Consider the following 14,260-nt stretch of genomic DNA (forward strand, 5'->3'; position numbering starts at 1 on the left):
AAAGCAGTGTTCCAGAAGCGGTACCCAGCTCTCCTTTGAATAAAAATAATGCATTTCTTCCTGAGGTTGACCACTTATTAAAGCGTGGGGTTAAAAAATAAATAAATAAATAATGAGAAGACAGACCAATATAACTGGAAAAAAGAAGTGTCATTGTTATAATAATTTGGCAACACATCAAAGGCTTAATCAGTTACTTTGAACTTTAATGGCATATGCAGTTTCAGTGCCTCATATTGAGTTAGGCAGTAAGGGATCTCTTCTCTCATCACTGAGCTGTCTGGTAGCAATGGAGAGAGGGGGCGGCAGCCCTGCTCCAAGCGAGCAGCAGCTGATCTCTCCCATGCGCTTCCCAGAAAAGAGCAGGCATGCTTTCCAGACTTGCGCTTGTTTGTTAGTTTAAAGCTATCCTTTATGTGCAGCAAGGAAAAAAAAAAAAAAAAAAAGATGATGCCAGGAGTAAGAGAATGAAGACAGCCAAGAATAAAAGAATGAGAGAGCGTTTTAAAACCCATCTTGCACACTCCCAGACAATCTTTCTTCTTCCTTTCCCACTCAGGCTCCCAAAACAGATTGTGCTGAAAAAAAATCCAAACTGTCAGTATTGTCCAGACTTAATCTGTCGTCCCCACCCCCTGCTTTATAATCTATTTTTGCTCTTCCACTTTCAGCTTAGTCCTCTGTCTGTATAGTAATAGCATTCCTGCTTTTCTGTTATTTTTCTGAAGCCATACACACTGTCTTTTTCCCCAATGACATGGGGTAATGATGGGCTGTGTGGTCACTCTCTTCTGATGAAACTTCCTGAAAATAATGTTAAATTTTGTTGTGTTTGACAAGAAAGAAGCTTAAAATAGAAAATGCCGGCATGCAGGCATGGTTTTAAACTATAGTTTACTTTATTTTTTTCAAAATGAAATCAAATTGCATTTTCGTGGGCAACAAATAAGACTTAAATCAGCTTTGTGCTGCTAGGAGAGGCTCTGCAGTGGACCCTTTACTTGTTGGACACAGTCTGACAGTTCAAGAAGGGATAGAATTATGAGTTCAGCATCATCACATATTAGGAGGCAGATTGATATCATCACATATCAATAATTAGGAGGCAGATCACGTCTGAAAATACTAGGGGTGGGCTTGGGAAGAAGCACTGTCATAGGATTTTCTTCAGTTTTCCTCCTGGTGGGCAAGAGATCACATTCTAGAACCAGTGACATAGTGCCCAGCCTTTTCTGCCAGTCCTCTTTTGAGAGGAATAAGGAGGATTTGTTATCTTCCTTTTTCCATCTACTGCCTCACCATGAAGGCAGTCACAACATCTGCCCAGCCGCTTGTCCCTAGCCTTGAGGAGTGGGAACTGAGAGGGAAGCTGGGTGTGTGCTTGCTAAGTAAGGGCGAAAGATCTTTGCTGCTTAGCACAGAAGTTATAATTGCACTCTGAAAACATAGTAGGTGAAAGAAAGAAAAAAATAGCTGTGTTAGAGCTTTTGAAAAATATGAATAGCAAACCAGAGTTGCATCTAGCAGCTGAATAGCATTCATGACAAGAGCTATTAAATCACTTGCTAAATTATGTCTAGATATGAGTCTAACTGCTCTCATATCTAGACTGAAAGGGAGCTGTCCTAGCACTTCTTGGGAATTATTTAGCTGAATTGATTTCCTCACCTGTATCCTGAGTCTTCTAAAGGACAAGGCATTCTTTTCTATGTGTTTTGGTATCATGTTGTGAAGGTTTTTTATAGTCACTTTTCATCAAAAAAGGAAAGCCCATATCTGCACTGTTTTACAAATGTATCCAAAATAATCCTCTCAAATTTATCCCCAGCCTTCACTTGAGACGTGTCACTTCTCCCACTTTTTTCTATGCTTGATTTGCTTCTTTCTCAGTATCAGACAAAAACTGTTTGCTCTTAGTGCTGAGAGCAGTCATTTAAACCTCTGATTTTCTTTTTTAAATCCATCCTTTCTCTTTTCTTAATGTCCCCTCTCAAGACCTACATCCATCTCTGCCCTTTTCTTTTCTTCTCTCTCCCCATGCCACAGCAGTAAAGGCAGGTTCTCATTTTCCTGCTTTCTCTCACTTCTGTTGAAGATGACCTTTCACAAAGGTATTTATTCCCTGCCTTGAGCTTTGTTTTCTTTCATGAGCCATTCAGTGTTTACTGAGTACTTCAGCCAGAGTTAGACTGGAAACTCCTTGGGGCATGGACCATCTTTTCCTAGATTTCTACAGGTTCATTGACAGTGACCCCCAAATAATAAAGTGGCAGGGAAATGAGATACCATAAATTTCATTTGGTTTTAATTAAGATGAGATTACTGTAAACTTTATCTCAAAAGCCACCCTCCCTAGGGTATTCAGTATCATATGCTGGATTTCTTCTTCTGGCAGATATAATCCTCTTTCTGTGTCCTTAGTCTCAAATGGAACCAAATTCCGCTCTCAGTTGCACACAGGCATCCTCTTTCTGCTTGGATTTGCACAAAGTGGTGACTAAAAATAGAATTAATCATCAAAGCAGGGCAGTGCAGAAAAGAAACTAATCCTGCCTGAAATGTAGTGGCCACAAGGACTGTCTTACCAGTGTTACTGTAGCAGGGGTCCATATAGATTTGGGTTTTAGCTCAGGTCAGGAGTTCATTCCTGAAGAGAATTCCCTGATGCCCCTGCTTATTGCTGTGTGTTGGTTGCTATCCCAGACTGCACGCACTGCATCCCTTTGGGAGGAAGCCAAACTGAGGGATGCTCTCTGAGAGCTTGTCTGATGTGCACTAACACAGCTGCTCCAGAATGATCCTGGCGAGGCATACACACATCAGGTGCTTCACCTTGCCTAACTAGCATATGTCCTTAGATTGTGGATGTGAGGAAAGAACTGATGGTGAAGCCTGTCCCCCTTACTCTCCTGTTGGCTCCAGTCCAGAGCCTGCCCCTCACCCCCGGACCCCAGTCTGCCCTAGAGCATCGCAGCCAGACCCTGCATACTCCAGGGCCACTCTCTGGGAGGGAACTGCAACCAGGAAGCAGGAGTCCAGCAGCACGGTGCATGTGAAACTTGTGATCTTGTGACAATGCCCCCCCTTTTTACTTTTTTTTTTTTTTTTAAGTAAAAAGATTAGTTTATGTTACTAGTAGAATATAGTTTACTGTATAGTTATTGACCAGATAGAGTTATTTATAAGTGAAAAGGTAAAATATTTGGAGAGGGGGAGAGGAGAAAGATTAACCCTTAACTAATAGTGTGAAATTATTTTAACCTCAGATTTACTCAAGAGGGTAAGCATTTTTACATGATTGCCAGAGGGAACAGGATTAAGCTCATATGTATTTGTCATGGATTACTGATAGACAAAATCACATTCAACTGGATTGTGAACCAAGCAGCCTTGATTTGAAAAGGCTGACTTGTTGATTTTCACAGTACATTTTCAATTAAATGTTACCCCAAAGCTTAATCATCATTTAGCAGGATAACCATTGTACTGTTATAGCTAACCATTGAAAAGGCCTCCAATAAATTTAGCAGAACTTTATAGTATCACAGTGCTGTCGAGGAGAGTGCACTTGCAATAATACCGTATCACTGTCAGGGGATGCAGAACAGCACCAGAAATTTTAAATAATTGTGCCTTATCAAAGACTGAGCTTTATTTCTGCTTTATAGAAAGCAGAAATAATGGTTAGCAGACTGTGGCTTTGCAGAGAGGATTGCCAGCTGGGCTGCGCCGGAGAATGCACTCGTTTGTCTTCCCAGGAAAAGATGTGGAGCAGAGATGTTTGTTTTAGTTCATGGTACTCACTGCAGGTACCACAAAGCTTTGCACTCTGGGTTACTTGCATGTGCAACAAGTTGGAAAAAAAATAAAAAAATAAAAAAATGATGTGCTTTGAAAGACAGATACACTGAGTTTTAAGAGAGTCATAATCTTCCTTGGTTCTGTTTGCAAGTCCTATTTCAATCTATGTTTGTCATTTGGAGCAGGAGGCTGATAATTTCTGGGAGGTTTTTTGTTCCTTTCTCTCTCTGTGTTTTGTAAATAGTCTATATTTATAAGATTATTTTTTATCATTTGCAGTCTTTTATTCCTAAAGGCAAAATAATGTTTGTAAATAGTGTGAGCATGTGTAGAAGAAATACTCTTATTCAAGCAAAAAGGTATGTTCTTGTAATTTTGATTAAATACTTTCAAGACAATGATTAAGATAGCACATTTCTTAGAAGAATTTTAAAAGGGTCATCATCTACAACTAATAAATTAGCATGATACAAGTCAAAAATTATAGTTGTAAAAGCTTCCTCATAGAAGACATTGCAAAAGTATGTAAGTCTTAAGGATGGTTTCTTTTCTGTAGTATTTTGCTATGTTTTATACTTGGGAATTCCTTTTTAAATAAAATAAAATAAAAAAAAAAGGAGAAAGAATAACATCTGCTGTTTGCAGCCTGAAACTCTGTGATGCATACAGATATGATATAAATGAGGATTCAAACCAAACCATTTTGCTTACCCTGCCTTTACTAAAAGATCCCAGGAGATCCCCAGGGACACGGTGGGATCATGAACACTGTGGAACAAGAGCACATCATCTGAGTCAGTGTCAGTCGGGCTCATCAAACCCTCTGCGCCTGCTTCTTTCAACCACGTTATTTCTCTGGCTGTCTGAGTAAGGTCTGAGAAAGCTGTGGGTCTCTTCCCCTTCAAAAGTGTCCCTGTAAAAATTGCGAACCCAGTATCTGATATACTTTATATAAACTTGAAAAGAAGGCGGGCTGGCATTTCCTTGCAGCGTGCGCTGGGCTAGCTTCTTGGAGTTATTCCATGGGAAGACAGCTATACATTTATGTCTTGCATAGCATGGAGGTTGCCATCACAAAGGGGACTGGGTTTCTGCTGACTTTGGGCTTTCAGTGCATGTCCAGGAGTCTGCCTGCTTGCCACCCCCCGTGGGGGTTTGCCACCTTCCAAAATGTCTGCCTGCTTCCTGTGGCTGAGCATCTGCATGTGCGCGTGTTTCTCTGTGAGGGAGATTGTCCATGAGTGAGGCTTTGAATTTTGTGTAGTGTAGGGGATTGGAGGAATTTAAAGGGTGATTGGAATTTGACATTCCTGCCTCTTTATTCTGAAAGATACTTTGATTAAAGTGCTGGAAGGCTCAGCTAATGGAGGCGTTGCAGCTATTTCAGATATACTGGGTATGTGATTTGAAGGCAAGCCAAATCACAATGAGACGGAATAATGATGTCCTTGGTTTATTTTTTACTTTGTACATTCAGGTTTTGATTGGATTCAGAGCAAGGCAACAGTTTTCTCTCCCAGAAAGCCGTGCAGGTCCTTGGGGGCTTGCAGCCTGCTGTCAGAGCATAGGCATCTTGTGAAGGTCATGGATTGCAGACGCAGCAGAGGGAGAGAAACACCAAAGGGGTGGGGGAACAGTGAGGGAAAAGAAAGGAAGATTTCCTTATTGGACCTAGCCATGTACAAGCTTCTCATAAGAGACATTTCTGTAGTGAGACCTATTACTGCTTTGACCCACCTAGCACGATGATGATGGTGTACATATCAGAAAGCTTGTGGAGAACTCCGACATTTCTGTCTATCTGTCCTGCCTCCAAGCTTCTTCCTGCTCATCACACACAAATATTTCAGTAGTTCACTTCACCTAGTTCTCTCATTCTCTTCATTCTCTCTCTCTCTTTTTTTTTTTGTTTTTTTTTTTTTTTTTTTGATTCTACATTTCTCTTTGGAAAAGACTAAAAGACTAAGACTATTCATGAATTATTTTCTCTCTGAACAAAGTTCAGAGCTTCCCAGCTGTTGCTAAAGTGGTAGAAAATTAATGCAGACACTATATCTTCTAAAAGGTTGGTAACATTGTATAGTTAGCATTTTCAGATATTTTAAAGAGCATCTTGTGGAGTGTCTGGATGATGGACACTGAAAATAAGCTGATAGGAACCTAGGAGGTGTTCTGATATAAATGGGTGATGTGAGAAAATGTGTGCCTATTTCCTACATACAGAGAAAATACTGTTAGACATACAGTTACCTTGCAGCATTCCTGGGCTTACAAAGCCTCAGCCAGCTCCCCAGACCTTCCTGTCTGTCTAACCTATCCCAAAGTTGATCAACTTGTAAGGAAAACATGAGGATGTCTGTTGAGGAAAAGGAGTGAGAGGGAAGGCAGCACTCCTTGCTGGAGAGACTGAGATGGGATGACCTCGGGGCAGTGACCCTGCCCAGCTTAAAAAGGGCTCTGTAAACAGCTTATTGAAAAGAAAGGGAAGAAACTCAGAAGGTGCTAACCAGTGATGAACTGATTGTGAATTTGCAGGTAGCCATACTTATTCAGATGAATTCAGTTTATACTATTTTGTGTTGTGAAGATTGTTAGCAGCCCCGAAAAAATTAGTATTTTGCACTGAACTTCAGGACAAGTGTGTATACATATATATATATTAATTTAACATGATTTGCAGTCAATCTTATTACCATATGATTTAGTACATATTTAATGCTAATTCCCTGCCCCATCCTTTTTGCACCACATTTTTACACCAAAATCTAAGGCCACATTTATAAATGCTTGGTAGTAACTGATGGTTACTCACTCTCCGAAAATGTAGAAGATCCAGATTAAAGTGTTTGCTCTGTTTATACTCTGTTTACAGAGGAGAAAAGCTTCAGTTGCATTGGATGTCAAATGGAAACCAAAGGTGAAGCCAAGTAACTTTTCACAAAAAGGAATTCTTGTTTTCTCGCCAACATGAGAACAATTCCTTTTATAGTAATCTGTAAAGGACAAGTGCATTATAGAGTTGATTCTGTCCTTTCTGTTCTTCCTAGTAATTAAAAAAACAACGACAACAACAACAAAAAAAAGCGTTCTGGAAGCTCTAACATAGCAAGGAGAGAAACATTATACTGTGAAATAAATGGTGAATTAAGGAGCAGGTATCTCACAGTAGAATGTAAAACACTTGATGGGAAAAAAAAAAAAAAAAAAGGAAAAAAAAAAGCTTTGTAAGCATAAGAGATCATCACAAATCTGAATTTTAAATATTTTCCTTTAATTGTTTAAGATTCTGTGATATCTACATCCTTATAACTGAATGATACAGGATGGCTCAGTGATATGGATTTAAATTTAAAAGGTGTTGCTTTAACCAGTCTTTTCATCTTTATATAGAGCCTATAAGTTGAATTTGTACCTAATTACACCTGCTTAGTCTATTTGGAGTAAAAGATATCCCCAATGAAGTGGCATTTCCCACTTGAATGATGAAAGCTTAAGAGACCGTAAGTTGGGGCAGAATTTTGCCGAGAGAAAAGAAATCTATTAGATTACATAGTCTATCTCTACTTCCTGTCCAAAGGAAGGCGAGTCTATTCAGAGTCAATCCCCAAATCCTTCTATTTTTAGCACAGTGACTAGCTTAATGCTGTTATTCAACTGTTAGAGCAAAAAGCTGTAACTGGAAACATGTTCTGTTCTGAAACAAACTAAATGATTCTAGATGTTCAACATTCTGTCCTGTATTGACGAACCTAGTCTTCTTGGGGAAGAGCTGCTGAATTGTGAAGCACAAACTCTTCCTACCGATACTGCTGTCAGCTCTCTTTATTTCTTCTTTAGTCCTTTTACCGCTTTTCCTTTTCTCTGAGTCATGCACATCCATTGCTTTAGTGCTTTAGCTGCTTTAAATAAGCTCTTTCCTCCTCCAAGAAGGTTTGCTAATTTTTGCATATTATCTTAAGCTGACTTAACAGTCATTTTGCCAAGTCTTCCCAGCTGTTGCTACTGCTGAATTGAGTCATTTTTTCTCGTGATGTGTTGTAGGGAAATGTGAAGCAAGTTTACTTGACCTGTAATCCTCCCCATAACTGAGGAAAGGATGCGGTTTGAACAAAGACTTGTTCCAAATGTGGCCAGAGTTTTTTGTTTGTTTGCTTGCTTGCCCTAAATCTACCTGTTGTAGGCACAGAGGGTCTTGTGTTTTTTTGTTTTTTTTTTCCTCTTACATGGGAAATTCTTATCTAGAAAGTGAAAAGCATCTTGGCCCTAAATTGTAGCCAGGGAATTTGGTTTCTCTTTGTGCCATAAGTCAGTCTGTGGAGGTTTTTCACCAATAAGAAGCTCCTAAGAGATGTGGTGGCTGTCTTGGAATGCTTCCAGAAGCTGTTGCTCAGCCTATAAACTGATGAAACTTCACAGAGTCACAGCCCAGCTGAGTCTGGAAGAGGCTGCTGGAGATTGTCTAGTCCAAATTCCCTGCTCTGAGCGGGGTCAGTGAGGACAGTTTGCTCAGGGCCACGTTGACTCAGGTTTCAGATATCTCCAAGGATGGAGACTCCACAGTCTTTCTGCACAGCCTGTTCCAGGGTGTGGCCACCCTCACAGTAATTTTTTTTCCTTACTATTTTTATGTGAAATGTCCTGTATTTCAATGTATGCCCACTGTTTCTTGACTGTCAGTGGGCCTCAAGGAGAAGAGTCTGGGTCTGTCTTCTCTACATACCAATCAAGTATTTATACACATTAATAAGATCCCACTGATTTTTTTTCATCTGAACAGTCCCAGGTTTGTCAACCTCTCTTCAAAGGAGAGATGTTCCAGTCCATTAATCATCTCCATGGCCCTTCACTGGACTCTCTCCCGTAAGGTCATGTCTCTCCTGCACTGGGAAGCCCAGGCCCAGACTCAGCACTGGATGTGTCTCACCAGGGCTGACTAGAAGCTAAGGATCCACCCTCCACCTGCTGGTGATGCACCTAAATTATAAACTGTATTTTTAATTATAAATTGTTAAAGTGCAGGGGAAAAAAATATTTAGCTGCCACTTAAACTATTAAATAGCATGCCCTGCAATTATGTGAATCTGTAGCACTCTAAGTGCTGTCTGTGTGGTAACATGATCCTCCCAAATTTGGTCAGTATTTTACTGTTGGGAATTTAACATAAAATACTTGAAGTGAGGTTTTCTTTACCTGCAGGATCTAGATTTAGAATCAGAAATCAATCAGAAGTCTTCTAGTGTGAAGGGCTTCCATCTGGGAACGTAAGAAATCTGAGTACTCTTGATTTGGAAGATGGACTTACATGCATCAGCTTTTTATTCAAGGAGAGGGTATTTTTAAGCCAAAAAGAAAATATACTGTGTGCCACAGCTTCCAGGATTCCTTAAGTTGATCCTACTTCTTTTAAAATTATATTCTGTTTCGTTATATTCTGTTTCAGTTTTGCAGCCTGTGAATTTGCATCCTCTCTTTGATCTATTTTATTATGTTATAATCTTTTGTGTTTTAATTTGCAACCTCTGGAGGCTATTTCTTGGTCTACAGCTATATCCACAGCTGCACCCATTCATGAGAAGTTGCTTTTAGAAATCCTGTATTTTGTTCTTGTGCAGAAACAGCACAACACTGGAATAATTGCCTGAGGCCTTTTCCTAATAAACACCGGAGATTATTGTTGTCTGTTTATAATGATGTAAGTCTATGTTTTCTACACTGTAAAAATCCCTGGATTTTTTTCATTGTCAGTTTCTTTTGGTGAGAATGTACTCTTGGGAAGTTGTACCTGACTTCAGAATATGCTGAGAGTTTTCAACATACTCCATATTTTATACTGTCTGGAGCATACAGTTTGAAATAAAAATGAATGCGTCAACTGTTTGCTTCATAGATACGTGCCACAGTTAATGAGTCTACAAATGTTAATTGGCTATTAATTGCCAATATACTGTGCAAAATCCTGAGGCCAGAATGTGATTCTGAATTTGTAATCATCATAAGAAAAAGAAAAAAAAAGAAGTTTGTTTTGTTTGTTTGTTTGTTTGTGTAGATGAACTTGAATACTGAAATTAGGTTGGCAGAAGACAGTAAAAATATTTTTTCTGTATGAAAGAGAAGTTGTCATTACTGTGGCCAGGGCTCCTAGCTGGGAACAATCAACAATGTTGCAGGAAAGAGGAGAGACCCAGGGATGAGTCTGTGAAGCATCAAGTACTCTGCATGATGGTGGTCACAGTTATTAGCTAGTATGACAATTGTGAAAAGATCTAGTTATTTTGAAGGGTGTCACAGGGTAGGTGGTAACATGATAAAAAAGGGAATGAAAAGAAGATATTTTAATAATTATAACAACAACTCAGTAACAAGATGCATATATTGGAGAAAGTTTTCGAAATGGATGTTTATGAGGAAAAAAAAAGGAAAATGACATCACTTTGGTTTATATAGTTTACTCCACTATAATTCAAATAAATTAATAATCTAACACTATCATAATCTATGTGAAATGAATGTATAAATCATTATAATTAATATTGATATAACAATTGAAAGTACTATTTGTAGGAAATCATATGCACACTTCAATTAAGCTGTAATATAAATGCAATTTAAAATGTAACTGCAGATTAAGTGTAACACTCAAGCCTGACTTCATGCAGAGAAACCTTTTCATAGGGCCCTAACTATTAACAATATCATTATCATTTTTAATAGACAAAAATGTCAGTGCTGTTAGACAATCAGAAATGCACCAGCAAATCAGCAAATCACTTGTTTCTGGTACTAAAACAGCATCCTAGATTTACAAAACAATTACAAGAACTTGTTTTGATGATGCAAATCATAAAATCATAGAATGGTTTGGGTTGGAAGGGGCTTTAAAGGCCATCTAATTCCACCCCTGCCACTATGGACACGGACACCTTCCACTAGACCAGGTTGCTCTAAGCCCCATCCAACCTGGCCTTGAACATCCTTAGGGATGGGACATCGAGAGCATCTCTGAGCATCCTATTCCAGTGCCTCACTACCCTTACAGTGAAGAATTTCTTCACAATGCCTAATCTAAATCTACCCTCTTTTAGTTTAAAACCAACTCCTTGTCTTATCCCTACACAACCTGACAAAGAGTCCCTCACCAGCTTTCCTGTGGGCCCCCTTTAAGTACTGAAAGGCTGCTATAAGGTCTGCCCTTAGCCTTCTCTAGGCTGAACAACCCCAACTCCCTCAGCCTGTCTTCATAGGAGAGGTGCTCCAGCCCTTTCATCATCTTTGTGGCCCTCCTCTGGACTTGTTCTAATAGGGTAATAGGCCCATGTCCTTCTTGTGCTGGGGGCCCAAGAGCTGGACACAGTGTTTCAGGTGGGATATCATAAGATATCAGAGTAGAGGGAGAGAATCACCTGCTGGTCATGCCTCTTTTGATGCGGCCCAGGAGGTGGTTGGATTTCTTGCACACATTGCCAGCTCAAGCCCAGCTTCTCATCAACCAACACCCTCAGGTCCTTCTCTTCAGGGCTGCTCTCAGTCCATTCATTACCCAGCCTGTATTTGTGCTTGGGATTGTCCCAGCACAGATGCAGGACCTTGCACTTGGAAATAAATGTTATGGTAAACAGTGGATGCCCTTCAAAGAGTAGGGTGTTTTGGAGACAGTAGAGACTGATGGAAAAACAGGGAGGCTTTATGAAGCCATGTGGGAATGTGTGGGTTAGAGGGAGGAAAGCAGGTGGACAGAATGCAGCCAGAGAGGCTTGAGGAAGGAGTAGAGACGTGAGCAGGAGGTGGCAACCATGGAGCTATACCAACATAATGTACACTTGCAAGGAGCTTGCATGAGAATGTAAGGTGCAGAAGACCGTAAAGACATACAAGTAGGAATAGTAAGTATGGGGGGATATTTTAGCTGTCTTTGTTTCTCACCTACATGTTTGTCACTGTCTTTTTACACTGGTTAGCAGGTAGGTTTGAAGACCTTGCTGCTGGAGTTACAGCTTTCACAAAGTGAGTGTGATAATCAGCATGAGAAAACAGTTTTCTAACTCAGAGCCCTTCCCAGTTCTTCCCTTCCCAGTGTGACAGGCCTGTTGTATGTTGCTTCAGGAGGTCTATGTGTAGTCTAAATCATCTTGTTCTCTGTCTAGAGTAAACCATATGATTGGTTGATGCAGCATGACATAAATTACAGATTGTGCATAAATTGTAATGGATCTAACTCATCACAGCCTAAGTTAATTTAGAATTCACTTGCAAAACAAAAGTTTTTGTTCAGTTTTCACAGCTATCTGGAACATCTGTGTTATATATCTTAAGCTCTCACCTGTTTTGTGGATAGGCAGGACTTGGTATAAGATTGCTTTTTCTCATTCAAGTTCAGAGGAGAGACCTGCATAGACACCAGTACCTAGGAGGAGGCTCTAGGAGGCCATGGTGCTTTTCCAGACGTCATTGCTGAACTGCCTTCAGTTCTCTGTGCTTGCTGCATCCATCTGGGTTAGGACACATCCACTTTCTCCAGCAGAGTCTGCGAGCCATGGAGGGAGTGTTGCCACTGTGATTTGGGATAAAGCCACAGCCTAGCAGACCCACACACTCTTGAAACAGAGATACATTCATTGGAGACTTGACCGGGGGAAGAAAGGAATGCTGCAGTTTCACGGGGCCCCGTTTGCGGCAGAAGTCCTGGTGCTGGCTCTATTATTCATTGTTCAGATAGCAGTGCCCTTGCCAAACCACCCCGCCAACTATGTGGCTCTGGGTCTCTCTTGCTAATGTGTTGTCACGGTTCTCCCTTTGCCCCTTTCCTCCCACCTCCCCAGAAAACTTGAGTCAGTTTTTACGTAGTTTGTATAAAAGAAGGTTTGGTGCCTTTTACTGCTTAGCACGAAAAGCTGGGAAAGTTGAAAGGAAATTGATTGCCTTTCTCTGCAGGTAAGGGGACCACTGGCACATGTCCTACTCAGTCTCTTTCTTCACTCTCTTTATTGTCAGTAACTTGAAGTTTTTGAAGTAGTAATACGAATTGCTGTGGCCACTGATATTGAATCCTTCTTTTCCCTTTTTCAGAGAGCTTCCTCATTACTGCTAAGAACCATCCCAGCAGTTACACTGCCAGGCTTGACCCCAAATCATCGGCAAGATACACTAATCCCTTCTCACTGCCTGAAAGGATCTTACTCCCTTGCTGCTTTAGAAAGCTAACACCAGAACAAAACAAAACAAAAGACTATCCTCTCTGGAGCTGTAATCATCAAGCAACAAGCAGGAGTTACCATGGATTTTATTTCCATGGCATAGATAATATTGCCTCTTGATCTGTGAAAATGACTGTTCTCACCTATAGTACTTTTCTGTTTATCTCCAAAGAACACAAGTCTCTCACTCTATGGTGAGGCTCCTCTGAGCCAAGAAAAATAAGCTAAGTACTCCCCATAACATGTTGGGAAAGTCCAACTGTTCCTCATCTTCTTCCTCAAAATTAGATTTGGAGACATTCCAGTGTCTTCAGCTGTGAGGCAATTTTGTTTTCTAGTAAATCTCTACTTCCCAAATCATTTTCTCTGACTGACCATATATTTTTAATTCCCCCTTGATCCCTGTAAACTCCTGTCTCTTTTCTGTAGGGATTCTCAATTTCTCTTGCTGCTTTCCTAGTCCTTCTTACTGCTAGCTACTTGTTTATTGAGGAAGCAAGCAGGTGATACAGAAAAATGTGGTTTTCTCCTGGGAACCCAATTCATATCCTCAACTGGGATAAAAAATGTGTTTCAGTGTTATCAGAAAAAACAATCCTTGCATTTTCCTGTATAGTGAAAACATCTTGTAGTGTGTTTTCCTAGAGAAAGTTGGAAAATTATACTATTTTCATATTTAATATACACTACATTTAGTGTTACAATACCATGAAATATTAATACACTTACAAATCTTTTCCCCTGGCCATTTCCCACGAAACTTGACTGACTGCAGCTTCTCTGATTTACTAATTCATATGCCTAAGTCTAGTGCAACAATGCCATGTTCAAAGATTTCTTTTGATAACAACTTTGAATTGAGTCATACTGTGAAGAATGTCTGTGATGATTTTCTCTCCTCCTTGTCTTGTGCTTGCAGAGAGGGTGACCTCATTGCCTGTTCAAAATTACTGTTATTTGTCTCCAATTAGGTTCTCACAACTCTGTGCTGCAGTTCCTTTAAACTCTTGGGAACCTGCAAGCCTGCTGTGGACAAGATGTTGTGGGAATTTCCCGGTTCACCCTTGGATAATAATTTTGCAATTCAAAAATCACTGTTCCTGGTATGCATGTATAAGAATAAGTTTCTCCACAATGGCAATTAGTTACAATGAGGAAAAACAAAACAAAACAAAACAAGACAAAACTGAAACATCACCCAGTAAGGATCCCTCCTGGCTATTTTAACATCTTGGCTAGAGAGTGAGGCTCACTGGCCTTGCCAGCGC

The 14,260-nt window shown here is 40.1% G+C and overlaps 1 protein-coding gene across 11 annotated transcripts in view; it reads left to right on the forward strand.

Annotated features, from left to right (window-relative positions):
• DMD (dystrophin) overlaps window positions 1-14,260 on the forward strand; it is a 1,220,482-nt gene that overhangs the window by 172,515 nt on the left and 1,033,707 nt on the right. The gene's annotated exons all lie outside the window — the stretch shown is intronic.

Source organism: Anas acuta, chromosome 1 (assembly GCF_963932015.1).
Source record: "Anas acuta chromosome 1, bAnaAcu1.1, whole genome shotgun sequence".
NCBI lineage: Eukaryota > Metazoa > Chordata > Aves > Anseriformes > Anatidae > Anas > Anas acuta.